Source organism: Myodes glareolus, chromosome 1 (genome assembly GCF_982192425.1).
Source record: "Myodes glareolus chromosome 1, mMyoGla1.1, whole genome shotgun sequence".
In the NCBI taxonomy this organism is placed as follows: domain Eukaryota; kingdom Metazoa; phylum Chordata; class Mammalia; order Rodentia; family Cricetidae; genus Myodes; species Myodes glareolus.
The window spans coordinates 90,143,121-90,165,376 of NC_142026.1; the positions used below are offsets into that span (position 1 = coordinate 90,143,121).

At 44.5% G+C, this 22,256-nt stretch overlaps 1 protein-coding gene across 3 annotated transcripts in view; it reads right to left on the bottom strand.

Moving 5' to 3' along the window:
- LOC125394637 (uncharacterized) overlaps nt 1-22,256 on the bottom strand; it is a 53,188-nt gene that overhangs the window by 10,318 nt on the left and 20,614 nt on the right. For 2 of the 3 annotated variants that reach the window (XR_015002241.2, XM_085690577.2), the window contains exon 2: nt 733-858. The gene's annotated coding sequence lies outside the window, so the exon portion shown is untranslated. Of the gene's footprint in view, nt 1-732; nt 862-22,256 lie in introns of all 3 variants that reach the window. The other variant, XM_087910798.1, reaches the window with a different exon arrangement.

Consider the following 22,256-nt stretch of genomic DNA (forward strand, 5'->3'; position numbering starts at 1 on the left):
AACATTTTCTGCTCTCATCTTTCTGTCCTGGAAGAAACAGCATCTGCAGAGAAGTGGAGCTGAAGCTGACAGATTCATAAGCTCGGAAAAGAAAGGGCTGTGGGCCGAGTGATAGCTCCCGGAGTTGGATGGGAGGCACAGGCTTTTACTCCTCGCACTTAGGAGGTAGAGGGAGGAGAATCTGTCAGAGAGTCAGGCAGGCCTAAGGTACAAAGTGAATTCCAGGCCAGTCAGGGCTGTACAGGGAGACCCTGTCTAAAATAACAAGGAAAGAAAGGTTTAGTGCATTGTGGTGTCGCAAAGCCTGGGGACCTGGGTTCTATTTCCAACACCCAGACAGTAAAAGGGGAAAACTGACTCCTGTACATTGTCCTTTGTGTGCAGTGGCACGTGTGTGCCCCCATAAACAAACAACCAACCAAACAACAAAGGGAAAATGAGGAGGTAATCCTACCCCACCTCCTATGGGCCAAAACTATTTTGATGGTGGATAAAGGGAAAGTTTCAGGGTCTTAAAGAATTCGTGGAGTATTTGGAGTCACCTGAGGACAGAACAGGTGTAGTTTGATGTGGCATGAGCCAGAACTGGATACAGGTGCTGGCTGTGGCTTTCTCATGTGACTTGCTGGACGCCTTCACGGTTCTCGCCTGTGGTGCAGATGGCCAGGAAACCACATCCTGCAAAGTTGGTCGCCATGATAAAGTAACAGTTACTTCCTCTGCGTTGCTCACCTTCTACAAGCTCCCAACCACTGTGCTGGTGTGCGGTGTCCTGCACTCCGAAGGGCCCAGGTGAAATGAACTTCGTGTGAGATGCCTTCAGAAGGTGAGGACATTCGGAATCTTCTCAACAGGTTTCTGCTTTGTGAAAAAAATAAAAATAAAAAACTCATTTCTTTGTGATATTTGCTCTAAGGGAATAATCTTCAGTCCTTGTCTAAGATTCAGACCTAAGCAAATGTGAGGGTCTGCATCCATTGTAGCCTTGACTGTAATAAAATAAAATAACCTCTTCATGTGATGTAGGAGGGTCATCTGTCTATGTGTTACTTTCATTGGTTAATAAAGAAACTGCCTTGGCTTTTTGATAGGGCAGAATTCAGATAGGTGGAGTAGATAGAACAGAATTCTGGGAGAAAGAAAGCAGAGTCAGGCAGACGCCATGATTCCCGTTCCTGAGATGGATGCTGGCTAGACTCATGCGAGTAAGCTACGACCTCATGGTGGCATACAGATTATTAGAAATGGGTTAGTCAAGATGTGAGAGTTAGCCAATAAGAGGCTATGACTAATGGGCCAGGCAGTGTTTAAATGAATACAGTTTCCATGTAATTATTTTGGGTGTAAACTAGCTGGGCAACCGGGATCCCTGCGGGAACACAGCCAGCCCCCGCTCCCTTTGCAACATACATGCCTAGCGCTGGCTCTGCTAAATAAGTTCTACATATGCATTTAGGAGAATTATTGCTAACCACTGCAAAACATGCTGCCTAAGAATGTCAACATGAGGAGACCTTTGTAAGCCAGCTATAGCCTAAATGCAGGCTTTTTTTTTTTTTTAAGAATAGTGAATAGGAAAAAAATATCTTGGCTATGTGCATAGATACCAACAGTGGGGAATCTGAACAAAATCAGCATTTCCTGGCTTTGTTTTCCAGTTTTCTTCATTCAGCATCTCTGAATTGTGAATATTGGTCAACTTAAGTACTGTTTTTTGTTTGTTCGCTTGCTTGTTTTGGGAGGTGAAGAAGGGTGTGTTTCATCGCACAACTGTAGGTCACAATTCACCATTGAGGGAGGTCAGGCAGGAACTCAAGGGAGGAACCTGGAGGCAGGAATCAATGAGGGCCACTGCTTGAAGGCTTACTCTCTGGCTGGCTCACAGATTTCACATTTATCTAACTTTCTTATACAGCTAAGATCTCCTGCCTGGGAATAGTGGCCCAGAGTGGGCCAGGCTGTCTTGTATTAACTAACAGTGAAGATCTTCCCTCACACACATGGCCTGATAAAGATGATCATGCAACTGAGATACCTCTCAGGTGATTCTAGACTGTGCCAAGTTTGTGACAGGGTTTTGGTTTATTTATTTATTTATTATTTATTTATTTATTTACAATTTCCCCTCCTTTTGTTGAAAATAGATTCTTCTCTCGCATAATGTACCCCGACGATTATGGTCTCCCCTCTGTCTACTCCTCCCAATTCCTCCCCACCTCTTCTCCCATTCCACTCCTTTCAGTCTCTCACTAGACAAAAACAGTCTTCTAAGGGATAATAATAAAATAAAATAAAACAAAAGCTATATCTGAGCTGAACAAGACAAACAGAAGGAAAAGAGCCCAAGAGAAGGCATGAGAGTCAGGGACCCACTCATTCGCACTCAGGAATCCCGTGAAAACACTAAACTGAAAGACATACTACATATGCAGAGGACCTGGTGCAGACCTGTGCAGACATGTGCATGCTGCCTCGGCCTCTAAAAGTTCATATGTGCATCAACCATACCGATTTAGAGGACCTTGTTCTCTTGGTGTCCTCCATCCCCTCTGGTTCTTACACTCTGCCTCCTCTTCCACTGGGTTCCCTGAGCGCTTGAGTGGAGGGATTTGATGGAGACATCAAATTTAGGGTTGAGTGTTCCAATGTCTCTACTCTCTGCATATTGTCCAGCTGTGGGTCTCTCTCTGTGTTCCCGTGCTGTTGCAGGAGGGAGCCTCTCTGATGGCTGAGCAAGACACTGATCTACGAGGATATCAGAATGTCACCAGGAATTATCTTGTCACTACTTTTTAGTTTTTGGATTAATTTTTTTTCATTTTGCCCTAGGTTCCTGGGATATCTAGTCTCTGGTTCTTTGTCACCTAAGCAGCGTCAGGTATGGGTTCTTAAATCAAATCAGATATTGATTGGTTTCTCCCACGAGCTTTGCACCACTATTGCCCTAGCTTATCTTGCAGGCAGGACACCATTGTAGATCAAAGGGTTTGTGACTGGCTTGACGTTTGTGTTTCTCTTTAGAGAGCGTGCAGAATACCTTCCTATGCCAAAGACACTAGAGCATAGGGGTGAAGGCTCTGTGTAGGCATCATTTCAACTTCTCCATGTTCAACGAGTTGTCTAGGGGCTTTGGGGCCTTGGTGTCAGTTTGAGGAGAGCAGCCTATTATTGTCTTTACAATGCCCTGGGTTCCCCCCCTTTTTTATTTGATTTTATTGAGTTATGCCTTTTTTCTCTGCTCCCCTCCCTACCTCTCTCCCGTCCCCTCCAACCCTCTCCCATGGTCCCCGTGCTTCCAGTTTACTCAGGAGATCTTTTCTTTTTCTACTTCCCATGTAGATTAGATGCATGTATGTATCTCTTAGTGTCCTCATTGTTGTCTAGGTTCTCTGGGATTGGATTTGTATGGCTTGGGTTCTTTAAGGATTCCCACAAGACCCCTTAGGCCAACAACTTTAGTTAGATGTAACCCACTACTGGTATTGTAACTTCATTTGGTGAGAAGAGATGTGCGACGCGCTCCCTGACCAGCAGGAATGGACGGTCACAAAATCAAGAATCCTTCTCAATCACAATTTATTAGAGCTCCTTGCTTGAAAGGGGGAATGGGGAACAGGGATGACGAGAGAGAGCGAAAAATCCAAAGACAGCCGCTTTTCTAGGGTGAGAGGCTCGAATGCTGATTGGTTGATGCCATTCTACTAGGATCCAAGGCCACGGGACAGGTCAGGAGACCGAGTCTCTTGAAATGCAAAACAAGGCTCCAGCACACCGGCCTAAGGCGGCAACATCAAAGGATATGTATACCTCCAGGCTGTAGGAGTGCTGGCACTATCTGGCCAAGGCCACATCCAGGCGGCTCCCTACAGCTCCTCCTTTTATTGTCTTTTAGAGCAATAAGGCAAAACTATTTTCCAATCTGGTCCCCACCTCATGATGTGTGGACTGATTAAAGAAAAGAAAAGCAAGACACACCCTTCCCGTGCAATGGGACAATTACTTCCCTGGGAGTGCTAGGGCTGTGTCTGCACACCCTCCGCCTATGCATACCTTCCTCTGTGCCGTGGGACTATCTGGTCCCTAGAGGGTGCAAAGGCTATGCATGGCTAATTGCCTGTGAGCTCTTTTGAGGCTGAGAGCCAAACCTGGGGTGAGGATACACATTCCAAGACTGCCAAGGCTTGTGCCACAAAGACCTTGTCCCTCCTCACTTGGGCTAGCAGGTAGCACACCAATCAAAGACATACAGCACTTCCACCTAGACACAGCATGCCAAGGATATCTCTGCTCCCACCCATCCCCAAGGAGGGAGAAAGGCAGAATAGAGTCAGTCAGAAAATTGTTAAGAGATAAGAGGTTGCACAGGGTGCTGCTCAAGGTGATAACGTGAAACAGTTGCTCTTGACACCGCCCAGAGGGTCATCACTGCTGCCTCCGCACGAATCTTCCACAGCAGGACACTCAGCATCCACTGGATCATCTTTCTTCTTTATTTCTCTTGTCAGTCTCGTTGGCGCCCAGATTGGATCTTCACGATTCTGAGGGAAAATGCAAATTGCTCCCCTGGATCTGGTAATTACCTGATCCGGTCCACACCATTTATTAATCAATACATCCTTCCACATGACCAAATCTCGCTCTGTAGAGCTTTCAAACAGGGCATGCCTGTCTGCTGCTGTTTTTCCAGCAATATTTTGAATTAAAAAATTAAGTGTAAAGAGTGCAAGAGAAATCCTTTCTCTGGGGGAAGCTGCTATAGCTATTCCCCCTTTTTGCTTTCGCAAAATTTCCTTTAAATTTCTATTTGCTCTTTCTACGATACCCTGGCTTTGAGGATTGTATGGTAGGCCAGTGGTATGTTCAACTTGTAATTGCTTGCAAAAGGCTTTAAAGCCCTGTGAGGCATATGCTGGGCCATTGTCGGTTTTTAAACGACTTGGCTTTCCCCAAGCTGCCCAGGCCTCTAAGCAATGCATTTTTACATGAGTTACCTTTTCCCCTGCCAGTGGGGTGGCATGAATTATTCCAGAGCATGTGTCCACCGACACATGAACATACTTTTGTCTGCCAAACTCCGAGATGTGAGTCACATCCATTTGCCAGAGTGAGTTTGGCTTTAACCCCCTGGGATTTACCCCAATATGTGGGGGATGTAACATGGTCACGCAGGAGGGACAGGCTTTTACTATCCTCCTGGCATTTTCCCTAGAGATCTTAAACTTTAAGCGAAGTGTATTCGCTGGAACATGATAAAGCTGATGGAAATCTCTAGCTAGCTGGAGTGAATCTGTAGCCACAAGGGCGAGTGCTCGAGTAGCACCATCAGCTTGAGCATTAGCCTCTGCCATAGGTCCTGGCAAGAGAGAATGGGCTCGAATATGAGCAACATAAAAGGGATTTTCTCTTTTTAAAATATGTTTTTGTATTTGTAAAAGAATATTAGACACTGTACTTGAGCTGCGAATTGAGGCTGCAACCTCAAGAGAGGCCACAGCATTGACCACATATTGTGAATCTGAAATTAAATTAAATGGCTCAAGAAATCTCTGAAACACCTCCAAAACCACCAAGCACTCAGTGACTTGGGGGGAATCAGGCCGAAATTGAAAGACCACAGGTTTAGCATTTCCTGCCACCAGAGCCCCTTTTCCGGTCTTTGAGCCATCTGTATAGATAGTTAAGGCTCCTTCTAATGGGTGGGGTGAGGTAATCCTGGGAAAATACACCAAATTTTTCTCCACAAAATTTATTAAGGGGTGCCTTGGCACATGATTGTCAATAACATTAGGGAATGCACAAAGCAGGATAGCCCAGCCATCTACTGTGGCTGTCAAAACTTCTACCTGTTCCCTTGTATAGGGAATTATCAACTTGTCAGGCATTCTCGCAAAGTGGGCTAAGCAAAGCTTTATTCCCATTAATGCTTGGCCAGCCACCAATTCTGGATAATATTGAACAGATCTTGCTCCTATGGAATTTCCATGCATCCACCAGAGGGGTCCATCTTGCCATAACACTCCAGTGGGATAATTTTTTGTTTTGAGAATGCATAGCAAAATTGGTAAGGATGGATTCACTCGCTGTAATTGAGCTGTAGTAATAGCAGATTCTACCCTCTTAAGGGCCTGCATTGCAGCCGGGGTCATGGCTCTAGGTGAACAGATATCAGGATTGCCTTCTAAGATGGAAAATAAAGGCAAGAGCTCAGATCGAGGTATATTTAGATATCCTCTAATCCAATTTATATCTCCCAGCAACTGCTGGAAATCATTAAGAGTTTTAAGGTGATGGGTGCGAATAAGCACTTTCTGAGGCCTGATGCTTTCAGGGGTGATTATAGTCCCCAAAAATTTCACCATCGAAGATGTTTGTACTTTATTTGAGGCTATGTGGAGTCCTTGCTCCTCCAAAAGGGATGTAACCTTTTGGAAAACTTCCTTCAGGGTTTCCTGATGTGGGGCAGATAATAATAAATCATCCATGTAGTGAACAATTTTTACCGTAGGAAATTGTCTCCTAACAGGACTCAATGCTGCATCTACATATAACTGACATATGAGGGCGCTATTGGACATTCCCTGAGGCAAAGTTTTCCATTGAAACCGAGCATTGGGTTGCTCATTGTTAACAGATGGAAGAGTAAATGCAAACCTTTCCCGGTCCTGGGGACACACGGGAATTGAAAAGAAACAGTCCTTGATGTCCAAGGAAATTACAGGCCAATTCTTTGGTATTGCTGAAAGCAATGGAAGACCCTGCTGGGCTGGGCCCATGACCTGCATCTGAGCATTGACTGCCCTAAGGTCATGCAGTAACCTCCAACCTCCAGAAGCCTTTTTAATCACAAAAATAGGCGTATTCCAACGTGATACAGAATGTTCTAAATGTCCTAGTTCTAACTGTTCTTGTACTAATTGTCTTGCAGCTTCCAGCTTTTCCAAGGAAAGGGGCCACTGAGGGACCCATACCGGCTTATCTACTAGCCAAGGGATGGGCATTGTCTTTTGTGTGGAAGCTACAGCTTCAGTGGCCCCTATGAAAAACCCAAGCCTTTTCTATCTAACTTGGAGACAGTCTCAATAGGATTCTGTCTACCTTGGAGACATTTACCAAGTCCCTTATTGGGAATATAACCCTGACGTGCCATCATTTGCTTACTGGTATCAGAATAATCATTTGTAAGTCTCAATCTCATTTGAGACTGCACATCCCTGCCCCATAGGTTGATGGGCAAATCAACCACAAAAGGCTGAAAAGTCCCTCTCTGATCTTCTGTTCTCCAGACTAACTCCTTAGCACTTATATGCGGTGTTTGTGCATACCCCAGCCCTTGAAGGGACTGGGAGGCCTGTTGTAAGGGCCAGCGTTTTGGCCATGCTTGGGATCTGATGATACTTTTATCTGCTCCAGTATCCACTAGGCCTGAAAAAATCTTTCCTTCTATTTCTAAATTTAAGATTGGTCGCTGATCAAGCTCCAAGGATAAACAAGCCAAATCTACTCCCATGGGAGCAAGGCTTTTGTCCTTTAAGACAAGCCCCTCCGCTGGAAGCTTATTACGCCCTGAAGGCAGAACTAAGAGTTGAGCTATTCTGTCTCCTGGGGCGATGGAAACTACCCCGTATGGAGAATGGCAAAGAATTTTAATGCAACCTTCATAGGCAGGGTCTATGACTCCAGGATGGACTATCAGGCCTTTCATAATTGAGGATGAATGTCCCAAGACTATGCCAACAGTATCTTTTTCTAATGGCCCAAACACGTCAGTTTCTATGACCTGAACTCCCATATCCTGAGTTAATAGCAGTTTGGAGGTGGCACAGAGGTCCAGCCCTCCGGAGCCTTTGGCTGTCCTTCTTGTTGGGACGATGGAGTCATCTCGGGGACTGCCATCGTGTTCTGAATTGCCCCAAATATTTTTGGGCCCTGGGTGCATGGGCCCCTCAATCCGTTTTTTGACAATGACTGAATAGGCATAGGAATAAGTTGTCCATTTATATCCCTAGCTGATCTGCACTCATTAGCCCAATGTTTCCCTTTCTTGCATCTGGGACAAATGTCTGGCTGCCTCTGCGATGTTGCAGCTGAGAGCCCTGAAGAATCTGAGGCATTATGACTATTGGGACATTGTTTTTTGAAATGCCCCAACTGTCCACATTTAAAGCATGCCTTTCCCTTATCTCCTCTGACACCTCTGGCAGCAGCAAGCACAGCAGCCGCCAGCCCTGCATTGGTTAGAGGCCCCCCAACTTCACGGCAGGCTTTGATCCAGGCTTCTAATCCCTTTCCCTTTACTGGACCTATTGCTCTTTGACATTCCTTGGTGCTCTGCTCAAATATTATTTGCTGGACAAAAGGCAATGAAATATCTAAATTCCCAAACATTCTTTCAGCTGCCTCTGTCATCCTAGCCACATAATCAGAGAATGGCTCTGCAGCACCTTGAATAATCTTGGTTAGGTTACCAGCTGTTTCACCTTTATTAGGGAGTGATTTCCATGCTCTATAATGAATCTCACTAACCTGCCTATAAACCTCCCAAGGATAATGATTCTGATTTCCAGCAAATGCCCCCTGTCCAAGAAGCATATCAGCCGTCCACTCTGGGTGGCCACTTTGTATGTTAATGCGCTCTTGGGTCTGAGCCTTGTCCTGGACTATAGATTTAAAATCCAGGAACTGCCCTGCTGGAAGAGCTGCTCTTGCAATCTCCTGCCAGTCTGTAGGAGTCAGTGCTACTGTAACAATCCTTCTCAATAATGCGATTGTATAACTGGCATTTGCTCCATAATTTCTCGCAGCTTCAACCAAATCCTTCAGCTGTCTGTATGGGATTGGTTCATACCACCTATTGTAATTCTGTGGCTCCTCAAAAACAGGAAAGGCAGCAGCCAGTTGCGACCAAGTTTGCCTTCCTATGAAGCTGTGACCTTCTGTAGCTACCTGCTGGTACATGGGTGGAGGGGCGGATGGGGGGAGGGCAGCAGGAACTGGCGCCTCGTCTCTTCTGCCCTTTGTAGTAAACACATCAACATCGCCCCGCCTCCGGCTACCTTGCTGCTCTTTCTCGGATTTAGCAGCCGTTCCCTCTAGTTGTTCTTCCTCCTCTGATAAATCTAAATCTACAAATTCTTTCACTACTAAAGCTATGGGGCTTCTCTTCCCCTTTTCTCCTTTTTTTATTTCCGGATCCTTATCTTTTAATTTTTCCTTTTTCTTTCTAGGCCTACACTCTTGTTCCTCCTTCTGATCTGATTCTGAAAAGCTGTCCTGATGTTTCTGTAATGCCTTGCGACCCTGTTTTAATATCTCTATATTACGTTCTTCCTTCAAGCAGTCCCGCACCATCCTCCAAAAAGGAAGTGTGCCTCTCCCAATATTTCCTTCTGCTTGTTCCAAATCCCTGCCTAGCTTATTCCAAGATGGTAAAGTTAGGTCACCTGAAGCTGCAAACCAAGGTGAGACATCAATAATGTCTTTTACAATGTTAGCGACAGTGCTAGAAGAGATCTTTAAATCACGCTGTCGCAAAAGTGCCTGGATTGAGCGATAAATCTCCCTGGGGTTCGAACTGGCTCCATAAGAATTGCCCATGGTGCGCACTTACCCCCTGGGCTAAAGAAAAAAAACCTCCTTTTTACTTACAAGGAAGTCCTTTTAGAAAAATGCTGCTTGATCTACTGCGGACTTAGTTTTACTTTTGACTAGAGCTGTAGTCGCAGCAGCAAAGGCACTCACCACCTGGTTAATCACAGCGCAACCCAAAGCAACAGAGAAGAACAAATGCACACATTACCACTCTGGACCAGCCTTAGCAATCAGCTTACATCTGGAGGATTTCCTGACGTCAGTCACCGCTCTTTGTGTTGAGTTCTGAATTCTGCTCCCTCCTTGGCTTGTTCAAATCCGGCGTCCCGGGTTTCGGCACCAAAATGCGACGCGCTCCCTGACCAGCAGGAATGGACGGTCACAAAATCAAGAATCCTTCTCAATCACAATTTATTAGAGCTCCTTGCTTGAAAGGGGGAATGGGGAACAGGGATGACGAGAGAGAGCGAAAAATCCAAAGACAGCCGCTTTTCTAGGGTGAGAGGCTCGAATGCTGATTGGTTGATGCCATTCTACTAGGATCCAAGGCCACGGGACAGGTCAGGAGACCGAGTCTCTTGAAATGCAAAACAAGGCTCCAGCACACCGGCCTAAGGCGGCAACATCAAAGGATATGTATACCTCCAGGCTGTAGGAGTGCTGGCACTATCTGGCCAAGGCCACATCCAGGCGGCTCCCTACAGAGATGGCCAGCTGGGGCTCTCTTTTTCCCATTGCTTGGTGATTACATTTAGATCAGCTTCATATATATATATATATATGCTTCTGATAACTATGTATTAGGTTTCCATACTACCCCCCCCAAGTGGCCCTTAATTTTAGATGTCTGTCCTTGTATTCCTTCTCCCATCCTTCTTTCTCCCTCCCTCCCTCCCCACCTGATCTTCCTGTTCCAGCCCCCACAATCCACCCATAGATATTTACTCTATTTCCCTCTCCTAACATCTTCTAACTGTTCCCCCAAGTCCCTCACTCTAGACTTACTCTCTGTGGCTCTATGGATTGTAACATGGTTATCACTGGTTTAACAATTCATATTCGCATACAAGGGAATGCATATCATATTTGTCCTTCTGGGTCTAGGATGCCTCACTCAGGATGATTTTTTTCTATCTCCATCCATTTACCTAAAAATTTCATGGTGTCGGGGGCTGGAGAGATGGTTCAGAGGTTAAGAGCATTGCCTGCTCTTTCAAAAGTCCTGAGTTCAATTCCCAGCAACCACATGGTGGCTCACAACCATCTGTAATGGGGTCTGGTGCCCTCTTCTTGTCTGCAGGCATACACACAGACAGAATATTGTATACATAATAAATATATATATATTTTAAAAAATTTTATGGTGTCATTTTTTAATGGCTCAGTAATACTTCATTGTGTGAATGTACCACATTTCTTTATCCAGTCTTCTATTGAGGGACATCTAGATTGTTTCCAGTTTTTGACTATTATCATAGAGCAGTAATGAGCATGGTTGAGTGAGTGTCTCTGGGGTAGGATGAAGCATTCTTTGGGTATATGTCCAAGAGTGATATAGCTGGGTCTTGAGGTGGATTGATTTCCATCTTCCTAAGGAATAGCCACAGTGATTTTCAAGTAGATGTACAAGTTTGTGCTCCCACCAGCAATAGATGAATGTGGGCCTGAGTGATTAGCCTAGGGCAGAAAGAGGCACCATGGCCTTGCTCCCGAGGGCAGTGCCATCCAGTAGACCTTCTGTGGCAGTGACAGTATCTACATAATAACTGCTCAACATGGCAGCGATTGGCCACATGTGGTTATCAGGCATTGAATTGTGGCTAATGAGAATGAACAAGTGAATTTTAAATTTACTTACTTTCAATTATTTCAATCTTAAATAGCTGCTCATGGTTAATGGCTATTATGACAGGAACACAATTCTAGATGTTCTATCTGTAAGAATGCTATTTGATATTTTAAAATTTTCTGGACATAATAGTGCATACCTTTAATTCTGGACATAGTAGTGCATCACTCACAATGAGAGGCAGGTATCATCCTGGTTACAGAAGGAGTTCAAGATCAGCCTGGGCTACAACGTGAGACCCTGTCTTGTGGAGGTCTCTGCAACCACCGTGGCTAACAGAGTAACAATTAGCAGGAAACAAGAAGGTAGTTCGGTTCAATATGACTTTTGGGAGTCTGACCTTGGGTAGTTTATTTAAGTACAGCACAATTTGGTAAGATATTCCTGATGATAATCAATTCAGTACTGTGTGCACAATAGAGTTTAAGATGTGACTACATCGAAATTCTTTGTAAAGCACATATAATGTCTTCTATAAAGATGGCTTCTTTAGATTGACAAAGTCATTGACAGAGGATCCAGTACAGTCTATGGCCACACAGATAGTGTAAAAGGTCACCAATGTATTAACCATGTCCACTCCCAGCCTTCTAGGCAGATAACAGGTTATGCATTTCTTCCTTTGAAGGAGCGACCCTGTGTGTTTACCATTCTTGGTCCCCCTAGTGCTTACCTGTGGACACTAGGACCTCTGTGTGTCCCATACTGTCTAAAAAAAGATTAATTTTTATTTTGTGTGTACTAGTATTTTGCCTGTATGCATGTGCACTGTGTATGTGCTTGGTGTGCAAAGAGGATGTTGAATTCCCTGGAACTGGAGTTACAGACAGCTGTGAGCCACTATGTGAGTGCTGGGAAACAAACCTTGGTGCTCTAGATGAACAGCAAATGCTCTTAAGTGCTGAGCCTTCTCCCCAGGCTCCTTCACTCAATCAACCCACGATCATTTGCCACCCAAGTATGCTTGGCACATAAGGGAAAATGTTTTCTTCTTCCTCCCTCCCTCCCTCCCTTCCTCCCTCCCTCCCTCCCTTCCTTCCTTCCTCACTCCCTCACTCCCTTCCTTTCTTTATGGGTGGTAGAGGAATCTTAAGAATTAAGGTAACAGTGCTCCAATGTGGGTCTCCGTCTCTATTTCCATCCATCGTCGGATGAAGGCCCCCTCTGATTTTGCTTTCCTTGCTCACAATCTCCCTCCCTCTGCTTCTCATTTGGACCTAGGGAGTTAAGTCCAGTGTTCCAATATGTGTCTCTGTTTCTATCTCCATCCATCGCCATATGAAGGTTCTGTGGTGACATCCAAAATATTCATCAGTATGGTTATGGGCCAAGGCCAGTTCAGGCACCCTCTCCTCTGCTGCCCAGAGTACAATCTGGGAACTTCTGCGAAGGGTGCGTTCACCCACTGATACAAGGGGACTGATCGAAAGAGAGCTCACCAAGGCCAGCTGGACTGGGACTGAACGAGCATGTGATCAAACCGGATTCTCTGAATGTGGCTGACATGGGGGCTGACTGAACCCCCAAGGTCCTAATGAAGACCAAGAAGCCATTGACAATGGCACTGGGTCTTGTTTCGTCTGCATGGACTGGCTTTTTGGGATCCTGGGCTGTTTGAATGCTCACCTTCCTGGACCTGGAGGGAGGGGGGAGGAACCTGGATTTCCCACAGGGCAGGAAACCCTGACTGCTCTTGGGAATGGTGAGGGAGGAGAAGAGGGAGTGGGGGGAGCGGTAGGGTATTGGGAGGAGGGGAAGAAGTGGAAAGAGTGTTTTCGGATACTTGAATAAACAAGTCTAACGGGGGAAAAAAAAAAGAAAAAAAAAGAATTAAGGTAACATCTAAAGATGTAGCCTAGGCTGGTCTTAGTGGTCTCAGACTCAGTTTCCTAAGTGCTGGGTTTACAAACTCATGCCACCACTACTCCTGACTTTTCTTCTTCTTCTTCTTCTTCTTCTTCTTCTTCTTCTTCTTCTTCTTCTTCTTCTTCTTCTTCTTCTTCTTCTTCTTCTTCTTCTTCTTCTTCTTTCTTGATGGTTTATTGTGTAGCTGGGTGGCTGGCTCCTGGAGTCTTCCTCTCCTCCTCTCTCTCCTAGATCCTCTCTTGCTTTTCCTTCCATTTATTCTGTGTGCTTGGCAGCCCTGCCTAATCCCTTCCTGCCTAACTATTGGCTATTCAGCTCTTTATTAGACCAATCAGTTGACAGGTAACGTAGCACAGTTTCACAGAGTTAAACAAATGCAACATAAAAGAATGCAACACATCTTTGAATCATTAAAAAAAATTCCATAACATAAACAAATGTAACACATTTTAAAATAACATTCCACAACATCCATGTTTGTTTTCCTTGCTCCTTTAAATGGCAGGGCCAGGTAATGATGGCCTCTATGTTATTCTGTATATAAGACAGTGCCAGTAGTACTGGAATGCTGACATTTGAAAAATGTATACTTTAACTCTCATCTAGGCCAAGAAGAAGGAGTAAAGATGTGGAGTTGGCTGGGCCTCATGCTCTATGCCTGTCATCCCAACCACTTGAGAGGTACAGAAGGATTCCAATTTCAGCATCTGCCTAGACTACAGAGTGAGTTCAAGGCCAGACTGGATAACACAATGAGACCCCTTTTTAAAGTGAAACAGTTTTAAGAAAGGAGGGTGGCTGTGGATGAGGCTTGGTGGAAGAGAGCTTGCTTAGCATGCATGATAAGATAGACTCAAACTCTAAAATGAGACAGAGAAAAGCAGATCCTGAAGAATTGGGCCTTCAGACTTGAAAGCAAGTCACTTGATCATGGTTACACAAATGTGAAAATGGGAACTTGTAGGTAGAAGTTTCTGTCCCATCAGCAGCTCCCAAATAAACACAGAGGCTTATATTAATTATAAATGTTCAGCCAATAGTTCAGGGTTATTACTAACTTGCTCTTACATTTTAAGTTAACCCATATTCCTTATTTGCACTCTGTCACCTGACAGTACTTTGATTAGCATGGCATGGTCATCTCCTGCTCCCTCTGCATCTGCTGGTGATTCCTGACCGCACCCTTCTCCTTCCCATCATCCTTAGCTTGGTCGTGCCACCTATACTTCCTGCTTGGCTACTGGACAGGCAACATTTTATTAAACCAATTCAAGTGGCAAATCTTTACAGTGTACAAGAGGATTATTCCACAGCATTTTCCCTTTTTATCTAATTACAAAGGAAGATTTTAACCTTAATATAGTAAAACTATATACAACAAAAACAGTTATCAAGTAAGAATTACAGCAACAATATCCAATATCTAATCCATTTGCATTTGGCAAGACTAGAGAAAATAACTTATCTATCTTCTCTTGGTGAGTCTAAGGTTTTGTATCTAATTTCCCAGTCCTTCCCTTCTTCTTTCTCCCACACACCCTCATTTGTCTTGTTCCTTCCTTTTGTCTTTCTTCTTCTGTGACAAGGTGGGTTTTATAGCTCAGGTGGGCCTGGAAGCTAGCTAGAATCCTCCCATTTCAGCCTCACGTGCTGGGTTTACAGACCTGCATCTGACTAGGTTTGCCTCAGAGCTCATGTGTGACACTTTTTGTCTCCAGAGCTCGCGTCTTCTATAGATGGAACAGGTTTGGGTTGGAGAGCACCGTGGTCTCACAGGGTGGAGGCAATTTTCTGGGATTTTTTTTAAAAGGATTTTTGTTTGTTTGTTTTTTGCTTTTGTTTAAAAGGCTCCCCTACATGCAGACGCTTCCCTCTGGGAAAGGAAGGCCCTGCATAAGCAATCAGAATATTCAAGTTGGCTTGACAGTATATGAAATTATACTCAAAGGCTGTAATGCAAGTTCTCAATTAGTTTCATGTGAATTTGCTTTGACTGAATTACTCTCCTGAGGCCAAATAGCCCTGGTTCGGGGAAATCATTAGATTCTGGAACACAAAGAGCTGAAGACCAGACTCCTGGTCCACGTCATGCTCCCCAGAGTGGAGGTGGACCGAGTGCAGCCTGTGCAGTGTTCAGCCTGGGGCGGTCTCTGTCCTGTTCACCACAGCACAAAGCTCTGGCAGCCTGGGGAAACAGTCAGCTGCAAAGGGCCTCATTTACAGCATTTTGTTCTTACAGATGTGTTAGATAAAAATCAAAGTGTTTACAGACATAAGTCACTGGCGGAAGTCCTGGATTAGAACAAAGGAAATGGTGTTGTTTCAACTAGAAATGGAGAGTTGGGCTGGGGGATGGATGCTTCAGTGGATGAAGCACATGTGAGTATTGGAGTTTGGATCCCTAGAATGCAAATAAATGCAGGAGGCATGGCAGTCACGTGGAACCACTGGAACCGGCAATTGCTGGGTTTAGGGAGAGATCGTGACTCAGTAACTAAAGTGGAGAGCAACTGGAGAAGACATTTGACATTAACTTCAGGCCACACACACACACACACACACACGCACACACACACACACACGTACGGTGCCACCCCCAATCAAACAAAAAAGAAATGTAAAATGAGTAAATGTGTGCTCACAGTTAAAAATTTATCTATTAAGTTATAGGATATTTTGGGTCTAATCTAAACAAATAAAGTTGATTTCTAAAAAGGGCCTTTAAAGGCTTGTGTTAATTACCTTAATTTTGTAAAATAGACTTTACTGGCAATACCAGACTAGTTTTTAAAAATCACTTAATAATAATCAAAACTGTATTTTAATTTTTTTCTGATGTATCAGAACATGATATGCTATCATGATGGGATCATATAACCACATAAAACATTCTTGTTTGTTGCTTAGTAGCAATAACCAGTTAGAAGTTCCAGTAGGAAAAAAAAAAAATCTCATTTCCCAGAACAGACAACGGCACAGAGAATGAAAACGACATGAGACCAAAACACCTGGCGACAACCCTGACAAGATACGTTGGGACCCGCGTAAACAGTGGCCTTAGATATCATTGAAAACTTCAACTTCTGCAGGAGTTTTGCTCTGATTTCTTGGTAGCATTTCAACTTCTTCTCTGACATCAGCTTCTCTTGTAGAATTCTAAGCCTGGACTGCAGCCCTGAGCAGAACTGAGGTAAATCCAAAGACCCACCCCCTTTCCAAACCCATCCCAGCAAGAAACTGTTGGATGTTGTTCAATGTGATATAACTACAAGCAGCCTCAGAGAGTAGCCAGTGAGCCTGCCTAACCCTCTGTAGGGGCATTTCTGAGTTCACTGTAATGGGGGAAGATGCTGGAGCCTTGGAGATCATCCCACTGCTGTGTAAGGACCAGAAGGTCCCGTGTGTGTGTGTGTGTGTGTGTGTGTGTGTGTGTGTGTGTGTGTGTGATCCATGCAGACCCTGATGCAGGCTGCCGGGGTCTCCAGGACTATTTTGTCTCTATCAGAGAAGACTGCCAGTTGAAGCATAAGGTCTGGTCCATTTAGCAGTCAATGAAAAGACCCCTGGGACGGTAGTGTAGATTGCTTGCCAGAGAGTGTGCCTGGTGTGCACACAACTCCAGGTGTGGTTGGTCTCCAACACCAAATAAACTAGGTGTGTGCTACCTCACACCTATAATGCTAGTACTCCAGAGGTGGAGACAGGAGGATCAGATGTACAAGTTCATTTTTGGTGTTTTGTGGAGAGTTCAAGGTCACCCTGGCTACTGAAAGCCTGTAATAAACAAACAAGCAAGCAAACATACAAGCAAGCACATCAATTTCTCAAGGCCAATTGGGTTGGCATGTGCCTGTAACCTTAGCATTGAGGAGGTAGAAGCAAGAAGATCCCATAACCTGGAGAACTTAGCAAGGTGATGTATCAAAAAATCAAAAGACAATGTTTTTTTTTTTTTTATGGTAGAGAATGTAGAGAATGACCATCAAGAAGATAATTTGGGGAGTGGAGTACTTTTACCAACTGAGCGATTCAGTGGGTAAAGGCACTTGCTGCCAAGCCTGATGACCTGAGTTTCGATCCCTGGAACCCACTCAAAAAGCCGGAGCTATTGCACAGGTCTTCAGTTCCAGGGTTACCTGGAGGGTCCCAGGCCTGCCTGCTTGGAGCACATAACAAAGTGGCAGAAACAAGAGAGACGCCGCTTCAGAATAAAATGGACAGTGAGAACTAACTCCAAAAAGTTAGCTCCGCACAGGCACCGTGGCATGCAGACACCAGTGCTTACAGAAACATCAGCCTCCCCTCCCCACGTGCTTGCTGAGATAGATTTTTTTTAATAGCTCATGTGTAGGCCTGCAGTGCGACATTAGAGCATCATCATCTAAAATATTCAAATGTGTGATGAAAAAAAGGCTCAAGCAAAGAAGTAAAAATTCATGCAAAATATTAATACATTTGTATTCATTAGCAGTCTCACATCTGGAACATTTTCTTATTATCAGAAATGAAAAGATTTCGAAGGTTGCAACAGTATTCGTAATAATGAAGATCCATAGTATTTATGTCCCCCAAGTAGGAACATGATTAAATTATAATCCATCTCTATAGCAGAATGCTTCTAAGTAGCACAGAAACAAATTTTAATGGGCTGAGAATTAAATCCAGGGCCTTTGACATGCTAGACAAGCTCTCTGACGCTGAGCTCATCCCAACCCTAACATGGTCTTCTTGAAGAATATTTAATAACATAAGAAATTAGGAAATGAGTTAAGTGGATTAATTACTGCTGTTAGTGAACATGCTACAATAGTTACTTTTTCTCTTTTCTTTTGTGTTTTGAAACAGAGTTTTCTGTGTAGCTCTGGCTGTCCTGAAACTCACTCTGTCCACCCAGGTCCCTCGGATTTTTCTTTTCTTTTCTTTTCTTTTCTTTTCTTTTCTTTTCTTTTCTTTTCTTTTCTTTTCTTTTCTTTTCTTTTTTCTCTTCTCCTCCCCTCCCCTCCCCTCCCTTCCCTTCCCCTCCCCTCCCCTCCCCTCCCTTCCCTTCCCCTCCCCTCCCCTCCCCTCCCTTCCCTTCCCCTCCCCTCCCCTCCCCTCCCCTCCCCTCCTCTCCCCTCCTTGTCTTTTCTCCCCCCCCCCCCCACTGTGAAAGGCCCTTTGGAGAGGCCTCTGGCCTCTCTGGCTTCTGAGTTGCCCCGACCAGAGCCAGTCAGGCTTTAGTCCCCTGCCTGCAGGCAGAGGACACTCTCCGACAAGCCCTGTTGTGTTTGCCGCTGATTTACACCCTGCCTGTAGGCCTTGTGGTGTTGCCGTTTTCGTGGGTTTTCATGGTTTCAGCTATGGGTAGCAAACCATGTCCACCAATCCAGCCTCCCCCGGGATGCCTTTTAGAGGCCCTGAAACCCCAGGCCTTAACTCTTTAGCTCCTACCCTCTGCTGGTGTCCTGCTGGCTTTACTTTTACAGGAGCTTTCTAACTACTGTCAGCACACAGGCAAATGGAAGGAGTTTCCTCAGCCTGTCCCTGCCCCTGCTACTGCTGCCAACAGGATTGGTCAGATCCACGAGGTGGCTGTTTTCAATTCTAGCTTTTGCTTCCCACCATGGCTTATGGCATGGCGGCTCAGCAACAGGGTGGATCAAGCCTTTAGCTCTCTCTTATTATTAAACTTAGAATCCCCACAGCTCAAAAATTGTGGCTTTTCCATACAGCATGTGACCACTGCCATTTTGACTAAGGTCTGGTGACCTCACGGCCTTCTTAACTGAGAGCCAGGTCAGGTGACCAAGTTCTGCCATTTTTACTGAGGTATTCCCTGTTTGTTCCCCCTGTGCTGACTCAGTTGTATGTGTGTTTTGTGCCGTGGCATGGCTTTGGTAGGGCCCCCCAAGAGCGTCCACTTCGCCCAATTCCTGTTTACTCTGTGTGTGTGTTCAGACATGCAACTTAAATGCACCTATGTTTACTGTTAAATGTTCACCTCATTTCCGACTACAGAAGCAGTAAGTTTCATGTTTTAAATTGGTATGTATTTTTAAGTCTCTTACAACAATACTTTATGTTTAATCCAACCCTGCTTTAAAATATATTAAGCTGTTCTCTACTATTGTCAGTTCTGCTGTTAACTTTCTTTTGCAAACCGTTTTTTCTTCTTTCTGTCTTTTTATGAGTGTAAATCTCACCTGTTAAGAGCCAGTACAGTTAAGCTCAGACTCAGCTATCCAGGCAGATTCTATACTGTAGTTACACCTGATAAACAGCTCTCAACTGCTCAGAGATCTGGAGAATATGGCATTTACATATTTAATCATTAAAAAACTTTTCATAACAAAAAGAGACAGGTTGGCTCCTAGCACCCGCACTCTACTTCCTCCAAAGAAGAGAGAAGACAAATGGGCACAGAACATCTCTCCTCATTTGCTTCAACTGCCAAGCATTGACCACTGGACAAAATTGCCTTCCACCTAAACCGAAGATCACCAGACAGTGGAAAGAGTAGTTGGAATCGACAGCCTAGCTGCTCAGGTCAAGGTAGGCTTGTCTTCCTACAGATTCCTTAGCCCACAGGATCTTCTAGAGCTGGCAGACTCTGCACTAAACAGCAAAAGGCAAATACGACCTTCAGTGACCATGGAGGCCCCTGAGGAGTAGCTCTAGGTGCCAACCAAGTAAGTTCTCTGTCGTTTTTTAATCAATAACTCAAGTAAAATTTTATCCTTCTCAAAGATCTCTGATGCAGTTTGACAGCTGAGAGGTTTTGTCAGTTTAAAAGGACAACCTCACCAAACAATTTCAACAAAATATAAATACAAGACCTGCAAAGTATAAAGGTGTGAGGACAAATACAAGTTATCAAATTTCTCTCCCATGTTGCCTTCCATAGTCTTAAAAATACTTTTCATTGTACAAAAGTATCTGTTACAGTCATTCCGACGGAACTATACTAGTGTTTATACAATGGATATGCCTCAAACTTCTGTTTACAGAAGTTTCTGTTTTCAGAATTCTTGTGAGTTCCAGGGAGCCAAAGGAGCCACCTTAAACAGGTCAGATACACCTCCCCCTTCAATTCCCTGGCCCTAAAAATGTTTTTCCTAAACTTAACTTTGTCTTCTGTCCTGCCAATACTTTAAACAGGCATAAGAGACACCAGACATTTCCATACCACAAACACCAGACAGGAGCAAATGGACCAGCCTCGCCAGGATGTGACCAGCCCTCAGTTTTCTCCGGCTCCCCCGAAGATAATGCCCACAAATAAGCAGGAAGCAGTCTCGAGAATTTGTCACCCCCAGTTCCTTTAACCTGTTGTGCCTAAACTCCTGCCTTTTTATTATAAAAAAGTTATAAATATTTTATTAAAAAGTTATAAATATATAAATAGTTTATTATAAAAAGTTATTCAAGTTATTCTTGAATTCCAGTCTATTTGATCAGGCGATTGTTGAGGATTTATACTTTTAATGTTTTTGAGATATGATCTGCCCTACCCAAAAGTTCCTGTTCTTGTTAAGAGGACTGAATAGCACTCTACTAACAGAAAGTTTCTATAAACAAAGTATGGAAGCCTAGAGGAATGGGTCCGTGAAGTCTACAGAGCAGTAAATTCCATTTAAAAGTTGAACTTCAGAGATGAGAACTGCATTATTTAAGTCAGGTTTGATGGTTCAGGCCGCCATCAAACTGCTCAAGTATTTGGTAGTCCGAGTCAAAAGAACTGAAAGTAAAAGTTGGTTTGGGAAATTTACTGAGGTTTGAAACAAGAATGACCCCCATTTGGCTCATAGATTTGAATACTTGATCACCAAGAGTGGCACCACTTGAGAGGCATTAGGAGGTGTGACCTAGTTGGAGTAGGTGTGGCCTTGTTGGAGGAAGTGTCTCATGGGAGGTGGAGGGGTTGTTGGGGTTTCTGCTCCCTGCAGATCCAGATGTAGGATGCTTTCAGCTGCTTCTCCAGCACCATGTCTGCCTGCCTGCCTCTGTGCTCCCGGCTATGATAATGGACTAAGCCTCTGAAACTGTAAGCCAGCCCCAGTGAAATGTTTTCCTTTATAAGAGTTGTGGTGATCATGGTGTCTCTTCACAGCAATAGAACGCTGACGAAGACACTTATCAAGACCCTGCTTCAAAATAGAAAAGAGATCTTTAAAAAAGCTGGGGATATAGCTTAGGACTTGGATATGTGAGGCCCTAGGTTCAACCCTCACATTGGAAAAAGTTTCATCATTCAGAAAAAGAGGAAAGGAAGCAACTTCATTATTTTATACTGTTATAAATGTTATGTAGTTTATTTATAGACCTGGAAGTCAGGAAGACCAAGACTGAGGAGCCAGCACGTAGTATAAATCTTCTCGTTTGCCCTTTCATCCCATGGCAGAGGACAGAAGGGCAAGATAGTGCCTGTTCATCCTTGCATCGCCTGACGCCTGAGAGATGGGAAGGGGAGGGGCATGAGTCATCATCTTATCAGGAATCCTCCCCCACAATAGGCAGGAGCCCTCTGGTTAAGGCTGAGCCATCAGGATCTAATCACTTCCTGAAGGTCCCACCTCTTTGTACTCTTGAACTAGGGTCGATGTTTGTAAGGTATAAGCTTTGGGAGATACCTCTAAACCATAGCATGGGATCATTTTAGAAACAGGGTCTTCAGGAAGGCTTGGAGGTGTTTACACAGGGCCTGAAGTGAGGAGCAAGACTTCAGACTGGAGAACGGAGTTTGAGGAGGTACAGCATGGAGGATGGACTCAGGGAGCCACAGATTGTTGGCAGCAGGGCTAGCTAGGAGAGCGTGATGGTCCGTGAGAAAAGGACTCAGCTGGAACCAGCTTCAGCTTCTAGAGCAGTTCTCAAGCTGGGATCGGCAGCAACGTATTTAGGGACGCTGCAAAGAGGCATGTGAAGGAGGGGTCTTAGCGAATTAGTTTGGACTTTGAAAAACTGAGGTGGGCGT